This window comes from Dermacentor silvarum, chromosome 3, assembly GCF_013339745.2.
Source record: "Dermacentor silvarum isolate Dsil-2018 chromosome 3, BIME_Dsil_1.4, whole genome shotgun sequence".
Lineage (NCBI taxonomy): Eukaryota > Metazoa > Arthropoda > Arachnida > Ixodida > Ixodidae > Dermacentor > Dermacentor silvarum.
In genome coordinates, this window is record NC_051156.1 from 209,816,896 (window position 1) to 209,837,251 (window position 20,356).

Below are 20,356 nucleotides of genomic sequence, written 5' to 3' on the forward strand. Positions count from 1 at the left end.
GTTTCTCTTTCTCCATAATATGTCACGCTTTTCCTAATATGTGGCCACCCGCCGTGGTTGCTCAGTAGTTATGGTGTTGGGCTGCTGAGCACGAGGTCGCGGGATAGAATCTCGGCCACGGCGGCCGCATTTCGATGGGGGCGAAATGCAGAAAACACCCGTGTACTTAGATTTAGGTGCACCCCCCAGGTGCGCCTAAATCTTCTTCCCACTGCCGCCCGATTCATGGCCAATCCCCCGTAGTGGGTTGTTTGTGCTATTTCTACAGGCATCAAACCAAACCAAACCAAACCATTGCTCGACCCCTCTGACTCATTAAATACCTCTGACACGTAACGATATAATCAACGTAATGCACACACGTGAATCTTTTTGTATGCTGTATGTAAAGTACATAGAAATTGAATAGAAATTACAGCAAGCTCTGAATAAACTGCATTCAGCTGAGGACAACTAGAAACTAACATAGGACTCAGTAGAAAAGCGTAACTACTTTAATAAAAAATTACTGCACTAGTATTTACAGAAATTTGGAGGCGCAAGTTGGAATCAGCTAGCGCAAGACAGGGATAATTGGAGGTCGCTGGGAGAAGAAGCCTTCGTACTGCAGTGTACAAAGAAATACAATGATGATGATGATGATGATGATGATGATGATGATGATGATGATGATGATGATGATGATATAAATACTTCAGATCACCAGGGTGTAAGGCTTTATATACAATTTGATATTTGGGCCACTTAGGTGGAAGATAAGCTATTAAAATTAGCTAAGTTGAGTCCTTGGTTTCTTTATAATCCAATGCACATATTCTTTACTGTCAAAAAATTTACCCGTGAGCTGAGGTTCTCAAAATGTATGACATAATAGCACGCTGTAGTAGGAACTTCATGGTGGCGTCGGCACCAGTATGTCGCTATTGCTTCTATCATTTTTCTCGCTTTTCAAACATCCTCTCAGGATGAGTGGTCGCTTTGCTTCTGTAGAATGGTAATTTACTTATACAGATTAATTTATTAGTCATAATTTGTGTCCCTTTAAGGCATTACTGGGTACGGGTTGCTTACAATAAGATTGTTGGTTATATGGAAGCATGAGATCCATTCAAAGCCATTCGTGCCCAACTGCCTGTCAATACGCCCGTGACGCGCCCTAACCTCCTTGCTATTTTCAGTCTTTTCTTAAAGGTAAGGCTTCTAACTTCATGCCATGCTTTCACAGCGTCATCATTAATTTCAGCAATTAAGCCTTCGCTGTGCTGACAGACAGACAGACAAGAAACTTTGTTTTTTCCTAAGGGACTACTTTGTCGTAGTCGCGGGCCGCACCTGCACCGGGGGCGGAAGACCGTGATCTTCAGCCCTTTCACAGGCCCTTTGTACAGCCCGAAGCTGGACTTGAAGGTCGTCGCTCTTGACGGCTTCTTCCCAGTCTTCTTGCCTGTCGAAAGGCGAGTGGTGCTAGAGCACTGCACGGGCTCGGGCTTACCCGAAAGCCCGGGCCCGGCCCGGCCCGTGGGCCGGGCCGGGCCTGGTAGAGCAGTTTGTTCACGGGCTCGGGCCGGGCTCGGGCACGGCGGGTGCTTTTTGACCCGGGCCCGGGCCGGGCTCGGGTTTTTTGACGCGGTCCCGGGCCGGGCTCGGGCTTTCTGCGAGTTATTCTCGGGCTTCTCAACTCCGAAAAACATGTATTTTTCGGTCTCGGGCCGGGTTCGGGCCGGTTTCGAGCCGGGCTCGGGCCGGGCTCGGGCTTAAGGTAAAGGGGTGGCGGGCCGGGCCGGGCGGGTAACGTAGATTATTTCCGGGCCCGGGCCGGGCTCGGGTCTCGCCATAAACGTTTTGATCGGGCTCGGGCGGGCCGCCCAATGTAAAAACGGGCCCGGGCCGGGCCCGGGCCGCAAAAATCGGCCCGTGCAGTGCTCTAAGTGGTGCAATGCTGAACATTGCCACAGCATGTGATTAAAGGTGACCCTTTCCTCGCCGCAGTCGGGGCAGCGGGGATCCACACCCGGAGCGTAGTGTCTCAGTCTGGATCGAGACGGAAATGAGCCCGTCTGCAGCATTCTCAACACCGAGGCCTGGGTTCTGCCGAGCTTCGGCTGAGGAGCCCGGGAACTGCCTGCGTCCCAGCTGGTAGTGAGCCGTGATGTCGTGGAAAGTAAGCAGCGTGTGCTGAACTTTGGGTGGTAACCTTATTTCTACATACTTTTCAAAATCTATAGGGAGCTGCACTATACCCAGGATCGTCTCGACAGCCTTTCGATGATGAGCAGCCTAGTCCAAAGATTCTTTTTATTGCGATAGCAATTATATGGACACTCCAAAGCAGATTTCTGCCGTCGGCGTCGCCGTCGCCGTTGCTGTCACCGTCGCCGTCGCCGTGAGGTTCCGTATGACGTCAATGGAGATGAAATCGTCGCCGCGCGCCACCGAACGCTGTATGTGCAAGTGAAAGGGCGCGAGGGACGCGCGCTTTCACGGTGAGTGAACGAACGGCGGAGAACAAACGCGCGTTCTGTGCCGTGCGCCCTTAAGGGCTGCAGAAGTAGGCGTCTCTTTCCTCCTTTACAATCACCATATATGTAGAGCAAACGCGCCTTCTTCTGACGCACGAAAGGCCGTGGGAGGGGGGGGGGGGGGGGGGGCAGGGAAGGGAGGTGACGTTTAGCTGCGGCACCAAGTGCCTATTTATATCAGAGCATAGCCTCCTCTATGATCAGAGGCTCCGGCAACAGTCACCAACGCCGCACGCATTTTGTGCGAACGCGGGCAAAACGCCGACGGCGTCGACAACAGTGCTGTGTGTTGCCGGTGCTGCTGCATGTCCAAGTTTGAACAGCGGATAAAACTACTATCCTTGCTCCGTATAGCTCTCTACTAAGTTGCTATCGCAATTGATGCTTCGCCTTTCGGGTGAAACTGCGACAACTTTTTTTCCTCTTCGCTGGGATACTTTCACCGCAAGGAAATTACTGCACAGGTGGCCTACCGTTTTAGATCTGCTGTGCCTATTTTTACTTGCATTGTATGCTTCAACTGTGGATGAGTCATCGGAATAATTGTCTTCAGAAACTCTTTCCTTTCTATGGGAGTGACACACGAATGACAAGAAAAAAAAAGTTGCAAAAGAAAGACCCTCGTCGAAAGGCGCCGGACACCTCACACGTCACGCAATTCTGAATGTCCTTATTTAAAAATTCATTTTTTTTTTTGCTTAAAAGAAGTCGGCACTCCTTAATATTTGTAACTGGTTACTTTATCTCAATGCAAACACCAAAGAAATTTTATCCGTACACCTTGGATGACGTCAGCACTTGGTTGGATATTAGAATAGAGAAGCACTATACATAACCGTTTACTATGAACGTGTTAATTGGCATAATGACAGGAAATTTGACAACGATTTTCTAACTATAGAAGTAAACTGACTTGCTGCGATTAATGTGAATGAGGCTGTCATTGCGCTGCACAAAATGACTTGTGGACGCCTCTTGTTGAGGAAGAACCCTTGAACCTCTAAGCGTTTAAAAAGTTTGTTCGCTCAATCTCCAACAATCTTAAGATGCAGATTTACGTAAGGAGCAAATATGCGTTGTCTAAATACATGTTATCTAAATACGTGGTGTTTCCAAATAAATGGTAATAGAACGGCGAAGCCATTCGCTTGGCATTCACTGTACCAATTTTGATATTATGACGCTCATGGCACTTAAAACATTTACTAAGTTATAATTTTTCGACTGTTGTGGGCAGAGTTTAGACTTAGGCGTCCATATTTAAGAAATAACTTCTGAGAATCGCAGCATAAGAAGAAATGAAGCATCATGTCTACTGCGATGTAATTCTGCAGCATAACCAGGAGGCACATATCGCAATACTCTGATTTGCAAAAGTTTGAAGGTCAAAGCGAACAAAACGGGCTACTGCAGTGTACTGAGAACTAAAAAATCGTAATGACCTATAAGTCTTTTGCAGACATCACATAAACAGTGCAATAGTTTCACTTAAGGCATTAATTATTTTTCATACTTGCCCTATCTTGACACTCTCCCTGATATAGTTTATGGAAATGGAACATGGCCGTTGGCGTGGAATTGGTGTGCACTTACGTAGCTATAAACTTCGGGTTTTAACTTTAAAAACTGTTGTTAAGTTCAGGCAAATACTGTAAAAGAACGCGGAATATAAACGAAAATTCTGTTGACAATAGTCCGTGAAAGTTATCTTCGTTTTAGATGTAGCAAATTTGATACAAATGGATTGAGAATTTGCGGAATTAAAACATTTTTGCGTTTTACATATATTTGAACAGTGAAACTAATTTTATGCAGGAAAAGCTTACGATTAAAAAAGAACAGTCTGTCTTGATTCCGAGACAAAGCCCTCTTTAACACATAAAGACACAAAGCGGCTTGATGAAAATGTCCGCGCACTGCTCGCTATTGTGCAAGGGGCCTCAGGACAGAACTTATATCTATTGATACAACTAAAACAGCGATGTACGCACGCTTATATACCATAATTTGGATGCTAAAGATCTAACTCAATGATTTTAGTGTCTCGTTCCGCCCATTTTAATATCGTTTCCTGGTTCCATGCTTTTAAGAAAGCTTTCTTATTATTAAAAACCTTTTCTCACTGAAACGCTCAGCGATTCACGGTTAGCACAAATGTACTGCTACAAAAGACATCCATTCGACTACCGTTTTATAGTTCTAGCTCGGTTTATATTCCATATCCGCCAAGTGGGGACTTCCGCAAAACTGATTTATTTTATTCAGTGTCCATCAAGCACTATGCATTTTGTTTAAATTATGAAATAAAGACAGAAAACATCGTATTAAGGCTTTGTTCCAGCTTTGGTGCCAAGAAAATATATGCGATCTCGTAGTCGCATCGTGTCCTATGCCTTCAGACAGGACAAGACTAAAGATTTTAGCATTCTGTCATGGCTGAACGGTAATGAGAAATAATTTCGCCGACACTGACGCCCCATATACATCAGGAATACACGAGTATTTTGTAATCTCTACACTTAAAATCTGTACACTTTAGGTGACCCTCTGTAGGTCATGGGTCTCTACATTTTTTTCAAGCTTCAGGTAGCGCCAACCTAAGACAAACCATAGCTCCTTAGGTTATGGGTCAACTCTTAGGGCTTATCTGAGTGCTGCAACGGTAAAAACGCGGTGCGCAGGAAACCCCACGCTTAGGGCAGCGCAAACACACGGGTAACCCGGTCTCAACGGTAGACTGTCCATCTGGCATCACTGATATATCTATCGCGGAAAACGATTCTGCTGCACTTAAGGTAAGATACCAAATCTCATGACCACGCAACGCCTCCTTTCAAGGGCACACGTATTGCGGAACAACACGCGGGTAAACACCGCACTTTTCTTGCAAATACGGTAACGAAATGGTGGTCTTAGTGCTTTTTCTCAACATATTACAACGCCTTGCTTATCAGCCTGCTGTTGTGGTCAGCCTGTTGTTGTTCTTATACATCTAATGTCAAAACTTCATATCTGAACAAAAGGAAAAACATCGATATCAGATTCCATGGTTAAAACGCACAAAGATTCCAACGCACAAAGATTCACGTTAGCATGGAAGTATTGTCGAACGTCTCACTTTTAGGGTTGAGACGCTAGAGGGCTTGCCTGAATAGATTTGCTAAATAAAAACCAGTTCGCCATTTCCAGCTTCTATTGCCCTTAACTGCTGCAGGAGATGTTTCGGTGCTCCACATGGTTAGGTGATAGAACAAGAGAAAGAAGAGCTAAGGAAAAGTCAAAGTGGTTAAATTATTCATTTCATTTCATTTTTTTCATTTTATTACCTTAAAGACCCCATTGAAGGTGTATTGCATAATGGGTGGGTACATACATAAAAAATGAATTGAATCATGAATTCGTGATAGCTCTGCTTTTCTAGCGCGGGGAGGGCTACCCCCCCCCCCCTCCTCTCCCGCCCTGTGCCATCGTGTTACCATTAGGTACCATTAAACAGAAAACAGGCGCCACTAGACCCTCTTCATTGTGTTACAATTGTGATTACCTATTGGCAACACATGCTTCTCACGCCGCATGCGGTTCTATCACCGTGAACAATGTGTAGCTGTTGATTGTTAACGAGATTAAACGTTTTGTTCTGAGTTCTTTAAGTCAGAAGTGCTTACCACTGTTTCACAAGCTCTGTAGTTCCCACAGCAGCTGACAGGCAGCAAAAGCAAATGTATATACACAAATGCATGCGTTGGAGGACGACTTCCGCTGTTTGCAGTAAACTTCTGTTATCCAGTTTCCTCGCTTTCGCAAGAAAGTGTATCCGTAAACCTATTCTTTCAAGTTTGCAGATGGCGGACATACTTGACGGGCCTTCAGTGGCCCCTTATCTGTGTATCACCTCTTCATGACGCCTCTTTCCTGGTAATTGTTCGCCACTGGTGTAATAGGTCGCGTTGAAGCAGATGTAGAACACAGGCACCGCCATGGGGCGAAGGGCAATATTGGACAGCCATGAAAGAGAGAGAGAGAGAGAGAATGCCCAATTTTAACCGACAGGAACAGGGGTGTAATCGTTACGTAACAGCCACGCCCACATTGAAAGAAAGATAGCTCAAAATGCCATGTACTTTCTCTGCAGACAAAAATAAACCTAGGGGTGTTTATTATTGCTATGGATTGAATGCCCTCGTCTAAAGGAGGAGGGAAAAACAAAAAGGAGACGCTTCCCGAAGTGAAGGTTCCCCAGCTGAATAACTGCGTGAAAGAGCGCTGATGCTATTGAGCCGAGTTTACAGAGGGTGCCACCCTCCCTGTTCTCGTGATACGGAGAGAGCTGACGCCTCTCAAGCGCACGACCTCGCTGCCCAGCGGCCGCTTCGCAAACTATCTGCGGTGTCAAAGGTCACTGGTCCAGCTGCTTCTTCCGGCCACGCTCTTCGCTGGACAAAGGGAGCTGGATATTCTCGGTAATGGCAGCGCAACGCGCAATAAGTAGTGTTCGGAGTCATTACATCTTTCAGCTTTCGCGCGAAATTCGACCATCTTATAGAAGCGCCTGTACGATAATGGAACGGAAAAGATGCGAAGAAAAATAAGAAAGGAGACATCAGAAGAACCGTCGATTACGCGAAAAGTGTGCTGGAATGTCAAAAGCTCTAAGGGGCTTCTTTTGACCTACAGTCTCTTCACACGCCCAAATTTAGGGCAAATTTAGGAAGTTTGTTCTTCGTAAGAACAATACAAGAATGGAACCGGCTCCCAGACGATATCGTTAACAAAACTAATAATGAACTCTTTCTGTTCCGTATGAGAACGTCGACGTCAATAGTGTCGACATGAATGTAATTATTCTACCGAAGTGTTGTTTAGACTGCATGTTTGTGGTAATGTTTGTATATTCTGTATAATTGCGCATAATTTCCGTGTTTTTGTTCTTTTTTATTATGCATCTTGTACAACCATCTATTGCTATTTGTACTATATTGTGATCCATGCCCCCCCCCTCTCTCTCTCTTCTATGCAATGCCTTGTGGCGATATAGGTAAAGTGTAAATAAATAATAAATAAAGAAGTAAAGGTGTACGTAGCTTTCAGTGCCACTTTGCTTACCACACCACAACTCATTTTTGTGCCATTCCAGGGATCACCAAAATACACTACCTTGGAACATGAACATGGCAAGTTCTACTACTCGATCAGCTGTACTTTGCTATGGGGCATTATCCGTGCGCTATACGGGGCGCATCGTTATACGGGGAGCATCATCAGCTCTCTTTCGCCTATACGCGGGCATCTAATTAACATTTTTTTTTGTCACGACCGAAGATTTTATAGCTCTTTGCAGCCATGCCGCAAACGCTCTACTTTATAAAAGCATGCCTAATATCCCTGTAGCATGGTCATTTATAGAAGCTGAGAACTTTTAAAGAAGTATGAACTTTAGTCGACATAAGGAGGGTAACAAAACTACGACTCCATTTAAACCCCAATCAGTGACACCCAACACGTAGCACCTAGCATAACACTTCTGTCGGTGCAATCTTAAACTTTGAGAGAGCTGAGGTCAATAACAAAAACGGATGAAGTAAGTTTTCGGAAGCATTCGCCCCGTATTTCCTTGTGTAGTTCGCAATCGAAAGCGATAGCACAAAAACACTCTCTTAGCTGCCGTTCAGAGAGGTCATAACGACATCTAGCACTTGTAAACGCAGAAGTTCAACTTCCCACTAAGGCGTTTTTTTTTTTCTTTCTGTTCGTTTTCTTGATTTAAGGCTGACGCAACGGACGACGTAACGTGCTTCATCGATGCACGGTAGCCTAACGACATTTTCCGTACTTGAACGAGGTCACAGATTTATCTGTTGGCATATAGACAGCTGCGTTCAAATTCGGAAACACTTGCAGCTATCGAGTGCGCCCTATAGGGCTGGACCTACAGCGCCAAATCTTGCTTCGCGGCAGTTTCCAAACGCGATTCCGTTATCCCGGCTGTTCCATCCGTACTTTAAAGGACGCGCGAATTCGAAGAGTGCACGTTATGGTCACCGCTCGAGGGGGAGACCGATAGCCAATAGCCGTTGGGCGCACTCTGGGCACTTAGAAGCACTCAGCGAAATCAGTCAATATCAGCGCGGTCAATATCACATGCTGCACCATTTCGAATCTCGGACGCACGTGTGACACCACGCTGTTCAAGATGATACAATTTTAGACACAGCGGACCTCGCAGCCCATGCAATAGCCCACAAGGATTCTCTTGCCAGCGTCGATCCTGCACGAGCGCTCCGTGTTAAAATAGGGTCGGTAAGGTTCAAGCCACTTGAGTGGAGCACTCGCTCTTCGTATTCCATGCACAAACAAGTGAACGCCTCCTTGTGACGACGGAATCTTTTCTGAAGGATGACGCAACAGGAACTGGTGCACTCGCTCCAGTCGGTGAATTTAGGCTTATACCGTGCGGTTAGAACTTCGCTTAGCAATCTTACCAATGGATGGACAGACTAGAGCTATTAGAAACTAGCAGCGAGCAAAATCCAGCTGCTGTAAGAGTATTTTTACGCCCATTGACATAGAATAATAAAATAAGGAGGTACGTATATACAAGTAATTTACTGAGCAATTATGAGCAATTATGAGCAACAACTGTCTCCGTTCTCTGTAACAAGCGCTCAGCAGAAGCGGTGTAATTTAGGGCTCTTAGAGCAACTGCCCGTAATATGTAGTATATACATTTCATCAATACTTGGATAGAAATTGCCTCGACTAATAAATGTGGGGTTACGAGGAAGCTTTAGCTCGTGTCCAAGTCCGAGTTCCCTGTTCAAATACATGTAAAACGCAGAAGGGCTTTCATTAGACAACCGCGGGACTTATTTGAATGAAAGTTGTTGCATTTGAGAGAGAAAGTTAAACTATGTACACTCTAGGAAACAGAATTTAGATTTGGAATCTGGAAATTTTATAGAAATGGCCGCAAATTAACAAGGTAAAAAAAACGAGCACAAAATTACAAATCCTTAGCTCTGCACCAAAACCAGATGTCACGCGGTCGTGCAAATTGCATTTGTTAGGGTCATCTCAAGCGCACAAATCTTATATATTAGTTTACAGATTGCGTGAAATTGTTGCATTGTTTACGACAGTTTTGCAGAAGTCCTACTCAAAAAGTAGCGATATGTTTCAGAGCGGAGTATAAAGCGTTACCTTTGTACTTTACATGTATAATTAGGTGCTGTTTACAGAGTTGTGATATCGTTTTCTTTTTTTTTTTTTATTGCTGAGCAACAGAGTTGTAATCTTGAAACTTGAGTTCCTTGAAACTTTGCAACTTTAAAGCATTTGTATAAGAAAGGTTGGTGGAATCAATTGAAAATTCACTTCCTACCGTTACCGGCTTTTAATGTTTTCTTTTAATCGCAACGACCCTTGTGAAAATTAATGCACGGATTGACGAAAAATTCGATGTCTTTGTTCCCATAAATGTATATGCGCTCCTGAGTTAAGCTTCCTTTTAAGATCGGGAGCCAAGGTTCATACAATGCAGCATCGTTCATTCGACGATATGGCGCACCTCTTTCACGCGGCGCCAACCGGCCGTCGTTATGGCCAGGTACCTACGGTTCGCGAATCGCCTAAGTTCATTATAACTTGGAATTGAAACCACAAAGCAATCCTTTACCGTGACAACTAGAGTGCCTACGTTATATTCTGGGCAGTAGAGACGAGATTTTGCTGCCTTAAAGAGGACAGCAACAGGATCTTGTCCAGCGCGAGGTTTCGAACCATCTTTTTAAATGCAAACCAAACTGGTCTCTTCGTCAGACTACGAATCACCTCAGCATAAAGACACCACCAGTCTCCTATGACAGTGCTTGATCTTGAACCCCTCAGTGAATTACTAAAATTTCAATGAGTTCCGTTCAAATAATGAGGCTTCGACTAACTGCAAACATAGCTAGCCTTAAAAGTTGGGCAGAGCAGCTGTGTCAAATTTGCAAAACAGACCTGTCATATTGTTCCCGAATTAAGCAACATAAATATCTAAATCATCGACTTGGGTTCAACTGTAGCACTAAAATGGAATAAATACTGACTACAGCCTTTCCGTATACTGACAACAACTGACAGTCTCAACTCGTTTTACTCTAGTTACTGCCTCTCATCATCATCATCATCAGCTTATATTTTATGTCCACTGGAGGACGAAGGCCTCTCCCTCATAAGCTGCCTCTCATAAGCGGCGTCAAACAACCTACTTTTGGTAAGCAGTTCACAGAACATATGGCACCGGCACAATCTCGATTTCAGAATTATTTCAGTCCTCATGCTACTGCCGCACGCTTCAGCCGACAGATGCGAAAATTAGGTGCTTTACTATGTAATACTGATCGAACGAAAGTAACTTATAACGGGTTATATTCAAGGTAAATGTTGTATAACTTATACGTAGCATGCATGTGTTACATGCTTGGTGCACCACAGCAGATATTCATCTTGCCTCTTAGATGCTCGATCCTGTTTTTCACATATAGCTTTCATATCCACCTTGACTGCCCCTACATGATTTAATACCGCAATGAAAAGTTTGCAATGTTCTGGACCGAGCTCTGTCGGCTGGCACTGTAAACGGTTCTTTTGAAATATAGATTGTTCAGTCGTCTTTACAATTTTATTGCGATAGCAATTATATGGACACTTCAACGGGATTTCTGCCGTCGGCGTCGCCGTCGTCGTCGCCGTGAGGTTCCGTATAGATAAAATCTTCGCCGCGCGCCGTATGCCCGAGCGGAAGCGTGCGGGGACGCGCGCTATCACGGAGAGCGAACGCACTCAATCTCCCACGCGCAAGCAAGGAAGCGGGAAGCCAGCGCCGGAGGGAGCGGGGGGGGGGGGGGGGGAGGCGCACTTCTACTCTGCCAACAACCGCGCTCGTCGCTCGCCCGCGCCGTCTCTTATCCACACGGCTGTGACCTTTATGCGCTGTGCATTCGCCGCTCAGTTTCCGTTGAAGCGATAGACCGCACGTACCTTCGCCCGCTGCGGCGTATGCGCTTGCTGCCAGCGTTTTGACAGTCGTTGTCTGCAGTCATTCAGTGTGATCTATTCATGTTTGTTTGTGCGCGCTCACACCACGCTTGTTCATTCAGTTAATAATAGTCGGGTCACATTTCCCAACGCACGCTACACATGCAATGCTGCCCGGATCGGCAGTGCAGCGCTACGGTGTGTCCCTTCGCACGCGCTGCCCACGGGAAGCGCTTCTCATCAACACCACCGTTTCACACGCGCCTTCTCGTGGTCATCGAGTCTCTCTTCATGTCGGTCTACTTACGCCGCAGCACACCTGCTTACTTAATCAGCTCATGTTTACTACAATTCATATTGCTACCAAAGCCGCTCACCTTACTTCGTATGACATTGCTGTGTTGCTATCGCATTCATTGCTTCGCCCTTAGGGCGAAACTGTGACATTTTTTTACACGCAATTACAACAGAAAATTTTATTTGGAAGAGCCGTCAGAAGTGTACTAGGGTACACAATTACAGGGAACGAACGAAAACCCTGTGGGACGTACGCGTACGCTACCCCCTACTTTAGCAGACTACAGACGCGAGTCCTGGCCCTGGCGTCACGCTCGCACCTCTGGTAGCGCCCTTGTAGGTCGCGCTCGGCGCTAATAGCTTCGGTTGTTGCGTAAGGCACCAGTTTCTGAGCGAACGCACTGGGCAAGTAACTTCTACTCAATAATTTCCAGTCATTCAATGAGAGTGGATCGCTTTTAGCCAGGGGACGCACAAATTTGTTCCAGTTAATTATTTGACTAGCCTCACTATGTTTGTATCCCTTTAAGGCAATGTTCTGTGGTATAGAATCCCAATTTTTTCCTTCAGCGAACGCAACACTGTACGTGCACCTGGAATAACATGCTGTTTCTTTGTTTCATTACTCCAATTGCCATGGTGCCATTTGAAACTAGTTGTTGATTATTTCAAGCTCCTCAGTTGCCGAGACATCTAATTATCAAGGTATTATCCGCATTTTCAATCGCTATATATAAACCAGATTTTCTTCTACCAAATATACTCCGGGCAAATGTCATATTCCATCTTGCTTTAGAAATGAGGAAATATTCGGTATTCGATTCGATATTCGAAACCTGCTTTATTTGAATATTCGTATTCAATTTGATTCAAAATTTTCGTTAGTCGCACACCCCTAATTATCTGTAACGTTGTTAGGACGTAAAAAAATATGGTTTAGTCACTAGGCACCCAAGTGCAAGCAGTAAGCAAGTATAAAGAAAGCGTTTGCTTTACCGGAATTGGAGGAATGAAATGGACCAGCTCTCACCATTCCGAGGAGTGGAATTATGGGGAGCTCCACTTTCCTGAATGGGGTGGGAACGGAATGCAGGGAACAATCGTTCCCTTCTTCATAGCCTGTAACCAAATGAAATCTGGTGCAACATACCCGCAAATACAGATCGCACAGAGGCAAGAAAAAGCAATCGTTTAGTTCCTGGGACGTAGCCACGCACCTCAAACAGAGTGTGCTGTTAGAAACGAGCATGTTCAACCCTCTGAAAAAAAAATAAGAAAGAAAATGGCATGCATAACAAGCACATGTTCAGCGACCACAAGAACACAACACAACACAATGTTATAGTGTTGTTTTTTGCCGCACCTTCTTATCTTTTCCGCTGTAAAAATGTTTGCATTGTAATCATGGTTGAGCAGGTCTCTCGACAGATAAGATATACTGAAGTACAAATGCTACTTCTGCTGAGATTACAGCCATGTCTTATCCCACTGACAGCGTTACAGAACGTCCTAGATTGCTTGGAAGCAGGTTCTTCAAAACGACGCGTTGTCATCGCACTTTTCCCATAAGATACGGAGACATATACGCGATGACCGTCTGCTCTACGTGGACAGAGGGAATCGCTGACGGCCAAGGAGACCGCGGAAGCTTAAGAGTTGATCTCTTTCGTAGAAATCACAATGGAGGCCTGTGGTTCCTAGGAAATGACTGCGAGTGCAACATCCTTTGCAAAGAAGCCTACAAATAGAGACGACCGAACGTCCGAATTACCATATGGGACACAACTGCGCCACTATCACCATCAAGCTCACAAAGCTGAGACAGTAATATTATGATATGCAAAGCCCAAAGTTTGAATCCACGTTTGATTGCGTTAAGTCATTCTAGCGTAGTTTTGAACTGTACACACCGTGCGACCAGATAATGACGCTCATCATAGTATGTCTAGAGTGGAAGAGGAACTGAGAACCTGTTTGGGGGCACTTCTGATGAAGAAAGCCCGTTATGAGCGCTTGCAGGAGCAAAACATGACCGGGTTCTGGAAGGTGGTTGATTCATCTCTATTAGAAATGGACTGTTTACCTCACGAAAGAAGAATAACCGGGAGACAAGTTGCCTGACAAAAAGGTCACAAGGAAAAAGAAAAAGGAATAACAAAAGAAAGAAAACAATATGGCTGATCCCTCTTTCATAGGAATCGGTAGAACACGAAAGTGAAACGTGCCTTCACAGAAGCTGTTGCATGTTTGCTTCATGAACTCACGGTCCGCTGCAGCGAAAGACGCACGATTTGCGGGTCGGCGACCATGTTGCAGGTTTGCTGGCGCGCGGCGTCCTGCTGGCGAGTGGCTTCGGCGAAGGTGCGAGCATTCTGGTCCGGCTCCGTAGTGGCTACGGCAGCCAGTCGACCTGCGACGCGCACACTGCAGGAATGCCAGTGGCAGAGATCGCACCGTGCGCCGCGAACGCGCCAAGGCATTCTGCTTCACGTTGGCGTGTCTCTCGCCGCAGCAAAGCGACATTCGCCCCGGCAACGTCGTTGCCTTTCTGTGCCTTTTAGCGCAGCAGTTGTCTTAGGTGGCGCCATCGCAAGCGAAACAGTAGGCGACGCATTGCTGATGCACGTTGAAGCAGCAATCCGTAGGCGAGGAGGCGTCACAGGCTAATCCGACGCTAACGACTACACGAAGCCACAGAAGTACACTATTCTAGTACGCTGTAACAGAAGTACATGGATTTGTCTGACCTTCGTGCTTGTGGATTTAGACGTTCTCGTAGCTTTGTTTATTGCGCTTCATATGCATTCATTGTCGTAAATTTCCGAACAATGTATACTTTTAGAAGTGCAGAAGACGTTGCGAACACGCACAATAACTGCTAATTACAACGGTTCAGCTTGTCGAGGTGGCCAAATCGAAACGCGCCGAGCTTCTCAATGCACTGGCTCGCCCGTGATAAATTCATAAGGGCGTTTTATGTCACGTGTCGAGGCGTTCGTCCGATGCGTAATGGTTTCAAACATCGGGCTTCTCTTCCAGAGTTCCTGTGTTCGAATCCTGCCATCGGACAAAATTAATAATGTTTTTATTGTATGATTATTTATTCTACAATTATTGTATGAAACTATGCACGAGGCTATACTTGGTTTAATCTATGGCTACACCGCGTTGGACCCTCCGCTGTGCTGTGACTACAGAAGCGCTCCCTGTCAGCGCTCGTTAGTGTCACAATGCAGTGCTTCGCTTCACCGCTCCTAGATGACGACTATCACATCCGTTGCCGGAAATCAGGCGTGGAACCCGGCGTAAAACACTTTCGTGTTAAAAAATCACCAGCCCTCCCCTGTCGACAAAATGGGGGTAAGCGAACCTTGTCGTGTGTGTATTTGACCTTCGTGGTGATTTTCTATCTTTCTTTCTCTCTTCTCTCTCTCTCTCTCTCTCTCATTTTTGTCCCTGGTATGTGCCATTGAGCTTGAACCCTTTCTGCACTATCGCCAGTATCGGCCCACTTTTCAGCGTGACACCACCACCACCGCCGACACTTGTGAGCCTATAAAGCTTCGCTTAAAAACAGCTGCTCTCCGAGCTGCACAGGTGGTCGGCACGCGCTCGTGCCACTGCTCCGACGTTCGTCGTCGTCGTCTGCTTCCATAGCTGGCTGCGTTGCGGGGGTATGAGCCATTGCTTAAGGGGTATAAGCCTTAAGTAACGGACAGATTTAATTTTGAAGAAATATTATCGAATCGACGTGCCGATTCTAGCGTGAGGGCTTTCGAAGCCCAGGCGAAACGTCAGCGAAGAGCCGCCGACCCCGAGTTGCGGGAGCGCGATGTTAGCGTCGCCTTGCCCTCCAGGAACCCGACAACGGTGGTGCACGCCTCGACAACGGTAGCTCCAATTTCAACGGTGCGACGGCCAGGTTTCAACGCGAGTTTCTCAACCGGAACTTCGGAGCCAGCTGCAGTGCGTGTGACCGGTTGTGGTTTGAGCACAACGTGGTACTCGTCAGTGCAATTCGTTCGGAGAAACACCGAAGAAACACACGACAAGCTTCGCTTACCCCCATTTTCTCGACAGGGGAAGAGCTACTAATATTGTTTTTCTAGATCTCGGTTTTGGATATTCTTCGCTTATCGTATACTGGGCAAATTATATATAAAATTTGGCTCTGACAAATGCGGAACATGCGGTTACCACTGAAAGCGCCTTTCTTTGCAACACTGCGTTTGACCGCTGTGTTCACCGAGGAGGTTGGTCTTGACATTGACGTGCAGCGCTCACGTCTTCTGCAGCGTGTGTCACTGCAGTTTACTCCCTTCACACACCTGCAGGGAAAGACGAGCGTAATAAAGAGCTGGTACTATTCATGTTCCTGTCGCAAAAGGAGACATCGGTGTTCTTATTTTCGTGTGGGAACCCCTCCACGTCCCACCGGCTGTCCCATTGCCAGAGCCGTAGCAGACGATCCACATTCTCAGGCGGAAGTGGGTCATTGCTTTGAAGAAACGTCTAGATTTACTACATTTGTGTGCTTATCCTTAAGGTTACACAAATAATTATGCATACGTATGATATTAAAAATTAGCTTAACGCAATAGCATGATTCAAGCATTCCCGATTACGCAACATGAGCAGCCAATAGGTTAGCTCACCCGACTGACGTCACGCGCCCCAGCTACATAGCAGGAGACGGGGCGGCTGAAAACTCAGGAGAGCGGCGCCGCTGCGATCGGTAGTGATGCACATTTTTTTTAAACTTATAATAAATTACACGCTTTACGCAGAGCGCTTAAATGTGTCACCCAATGATCTGAAAGAGGTATACCCTAACGACTCTGTAAGACTCTGTAGGTTTGTACAAAATCGTCAAAATAGTTTCAGGGTCCCTCTAACCACTGCCGGAGCAGGCAGCTGTTCCATTTTACGCCGCCCCACTCACTCCCCTTAATTCCCTTCTTTCTTTGTTTGTACCTAAACCGGACGGTAAAAAGTGCAGCGGCACCGGCCATAGTTGAAGCCTCCCACACGGAGACAACAGGCGCGAGGAGGAGGCCGGCAAATGGGAAAAGAAAGGGTCGAGGGGAGCGCGTGTAGTGTGCCAACCTATATAGACGCCAGCGCGCGCCGATCGTCCCGGTGAACTTGAGACCCCCGCCGCCGCAACTGAGCCGGCGCACGCCCGGCGGCACGCGGAAATAAGTCAGGAGTCCAACCCGCGACGAGGAGGGGAAGCCGTCAAAACAAACGTGTTTCTACCTCGCGGTCAGTGGCACGCGAGCGCTATTTCGAGACGGCGCGCGCTCCTCGCCCTTCTCGTTCTCACCGCGCGCGCGCGGCTCGTCGCATAAGCGCGAACTCGAAAGCGCTGCTTGCCGTTTCGTCCTGTTACCGATTCGCTTTCCTCTGGTCCACTGGCCCATTTATGGCTGATGTAACTTCCGCGTCCTGGGCGCCGAAGAAAGTGCGTCCCTCGTGCGTAAGAGCGCGCGACACGGAAAACAGCAAGGTGCGCGCGCGCGTGCATCGTGAAGGGCGCGTGGGCTGCGCGGGAAGGAAGTTGCGGCGGCCTCCGACTGCGCTCTGCAAGAGCAACAAGATGGCCTCCATCTCCTTGTCGGGAGCACTGGCCCACAGGGTGTTGTCTGTGCGTGGTTACGTCGTGTGTATATTAAAAACAGCGAGCGTCGAAGAAAATGGGCCAGGCGCTACATAAAGTGCGTGGCGGCTGTTGTACGACAGGTTTCTCACGCCAAGTACGATTGTTGTAGAGCCGCTGCTGAAGACCGGAACCCTCTTCGTAAGAGGCGACGATTGCTGTACTGTATGTGCTTAAAAAAATATTATAAGCGATGAAATCCACGGCTTGTTATTGACTCCGTCAGACAACAATGACTGCGCGGAGGAGGACATTAATCGTGAGATCGAGCACTTTCAAGGGGTGGCTTCCCATTGCGCATATTCTGCTATGGCATTGCTGCTTCGTTGTTTGAGACTGCGGATCTCACTGGTGTGTGTGTTTGTGTGTACATATGTACCTACTAGCCACGTTGTGTGAAGAAAGTCGTGTGCTCCACGCTGCTTTAATCTGACATATTCCATAAATAAGGTCATATCCGACGTTTCACATAGTCCTCAGCCTCATCGATCAGTTTCTGAGACAGCTCATTCCCGCTGTCTCTTTTGCAGAGGTGACTTCAGTAAACAACGTACGTTGTTTTGATCTGACCAGTACCCACATGTTAAAGTATGTGACAACTTATCACCAAATACGACAGCTCGGACAAAGCCGCTTGTGAATAACACTGATCTAACTCGCTTGCCAATACCGTTGCAGGAACGCTGGCACAAAGGTTTAACATATTGTCCAACCCTATCAGCAAACACGCTGTCTCCCACCCTGTCACTTGGAAGGAACACGTATTACGATATATAAACAGAAAGATGTATCGTAAACAACTGTCGTTACTTCAATGTGACTGGGTTGCTGGCAGCTAGTTGCTTGTCGTCAGCGTTGTCCAACCTGTTGCCCAATGTGGTGGCGTCCTAACGTTATATTAATCTTTTTCGTCTCCTTGCCAGCAGCTACATGCCATTGTCAATAATTTGACGTACTATCTGGTATATTATCTCTTCCTATACCAAAGATTGTTCATGAAGTTAAATTTTACTCTGAGTAATATTCTTCCCGGCTTAGGTTGAAACGGCGAAAAGGCGATATTGAAACAACTGCTGCTATTGCGAGAGTTATCTATTGAATACCTGAAGTCCCCTAACCATCGAGCACTACACGAGGGGATGGAATCGGCGGGCCATGGCTGACATTACAAGTTATGTAGGATCACCTGGGTAAAGGGTTTCTTCAGTGACATTCATGAAGCTAGAACCATTAATGATAAGAGCAGTATCGGGCATTCCAATCCTTGGCTGTAAGTGGAAAAAATTATTGTTGGTCTGATGCCCTACGGACAACAGGCGGGTACACAGCATTTAGATGGCTGTTGCGTGTGATATGGTGTGCTAGTGTGATTATTTTTGAATCTGGCCACAATAAATAAAACAAATCTGATGAAAAGGCAGAGCCGGGCACATTTACGGAGCGAAGCGAGAGTAGAAAGATAATTTTTTTTCCTTTTGATGCCGCGATGCTACTATTGTATGCATAGTCGTAATGGATAAATAATTCGCCATTCCCTACAATTTCAATTATTCGTCCCGATGTTACCCTGCGCTTGCCAATATACACTTACTTCTAAGAGCTTACATTTTATGGTAAGTACTGCTCCAGGCGTGCCAGACCTAGAACCGCATGCGGTCAAAATTCATTTCCTTCGTGTGAAAGTTAACAAGTACAAATTACGGGGAACCATAAGTATTATTCTAAAGCAAAGACAAAAACATGATCTTCCCAGAAACATTTCTCATCGAAAGGAGATGTGCGGGTTGTGTGAACGACTATAATAGTTGTAGCGCGGTTCATTGCTTTAATGCGTGCAATTTTTGCAATTATATGCACACTCCAAGCGGATTTCTGCCTTCGGCGTCGTCGTCGCCGTTGCCGTGAGGTTCTGTATAGAGTCCAACGGCGATGAAATCGTCGCCGTGCGCCGTATGTTGTATGTGCGGGTGAAAGCGCGCGAGGGGCCAACGCCACCTAGAAGACTTCTAGGTGGTGTTGGAGGGGCGCGCGCTTTCACGGGGAGCGAACGCACGGCGGAGAGCAAACGCGACTTCTTCCGTCGCGCGAAAGGCCGTGGGGGGACGGGATAGAGAGAGGGGAGGCAACATTTAGCTGCGGCACCAAATGCGTATTCGTATAAAAATTTTGGAGGACGCTTAAGCTTCGCCTTTCAAGAGGGGAACGCGATAGCATTCAAAGATCATTGACTGTTTCTCACACTTCCCGGCAACTGCACCTTATGTACCGTAATATTTACCGGGAAACGCTGGCGGTGAACGCAATGCGACGAAGGCGCGCTTTCTGGTAGAAACGCGGCCTCTGTTGTGGGCCGGCGTTCTTTTATTGTTTGCACCTTTAATATTTCAGCCTGAGAAGATTTAGCATAAAAGGCATGCGCTGTCGGTGTTTTGTTTCACGACAATTGTTTGTGGGCTGTCACTGTCAAAATTCCGAGGAATAACTTTGTAAAGAATGCAAGAAAAAGTGTCAGCAACTTTAGTGGTAAAATATATTTGGAGGGCCTGCGTGGTTGGAGACGATTTTCTCGGCCGCGCGTGCCAATGCCGACGCCGGCCGGCGCCGGATTTTCTGCGACACGGGGCCCTAAACGCCATCGCGTTAAAAAAGTTGTCGCAGTTTCACCTGAAAGGCGAAGCATCAATTGCGATAGCAAATTTGTAGAGAGCTATACGGAGTAATGATAGTAGCTTTATCAGCTGTATAAACTTGGAAATGCAGCAGCACCGGCAACACGCAGAACTGTTGTCGACGCCGTCGGCGTTTTGCCCGCGTTCGCACAAAATGCGTGCGGCGTTGGTGACTGTTGCCGGAGCCTCTGATA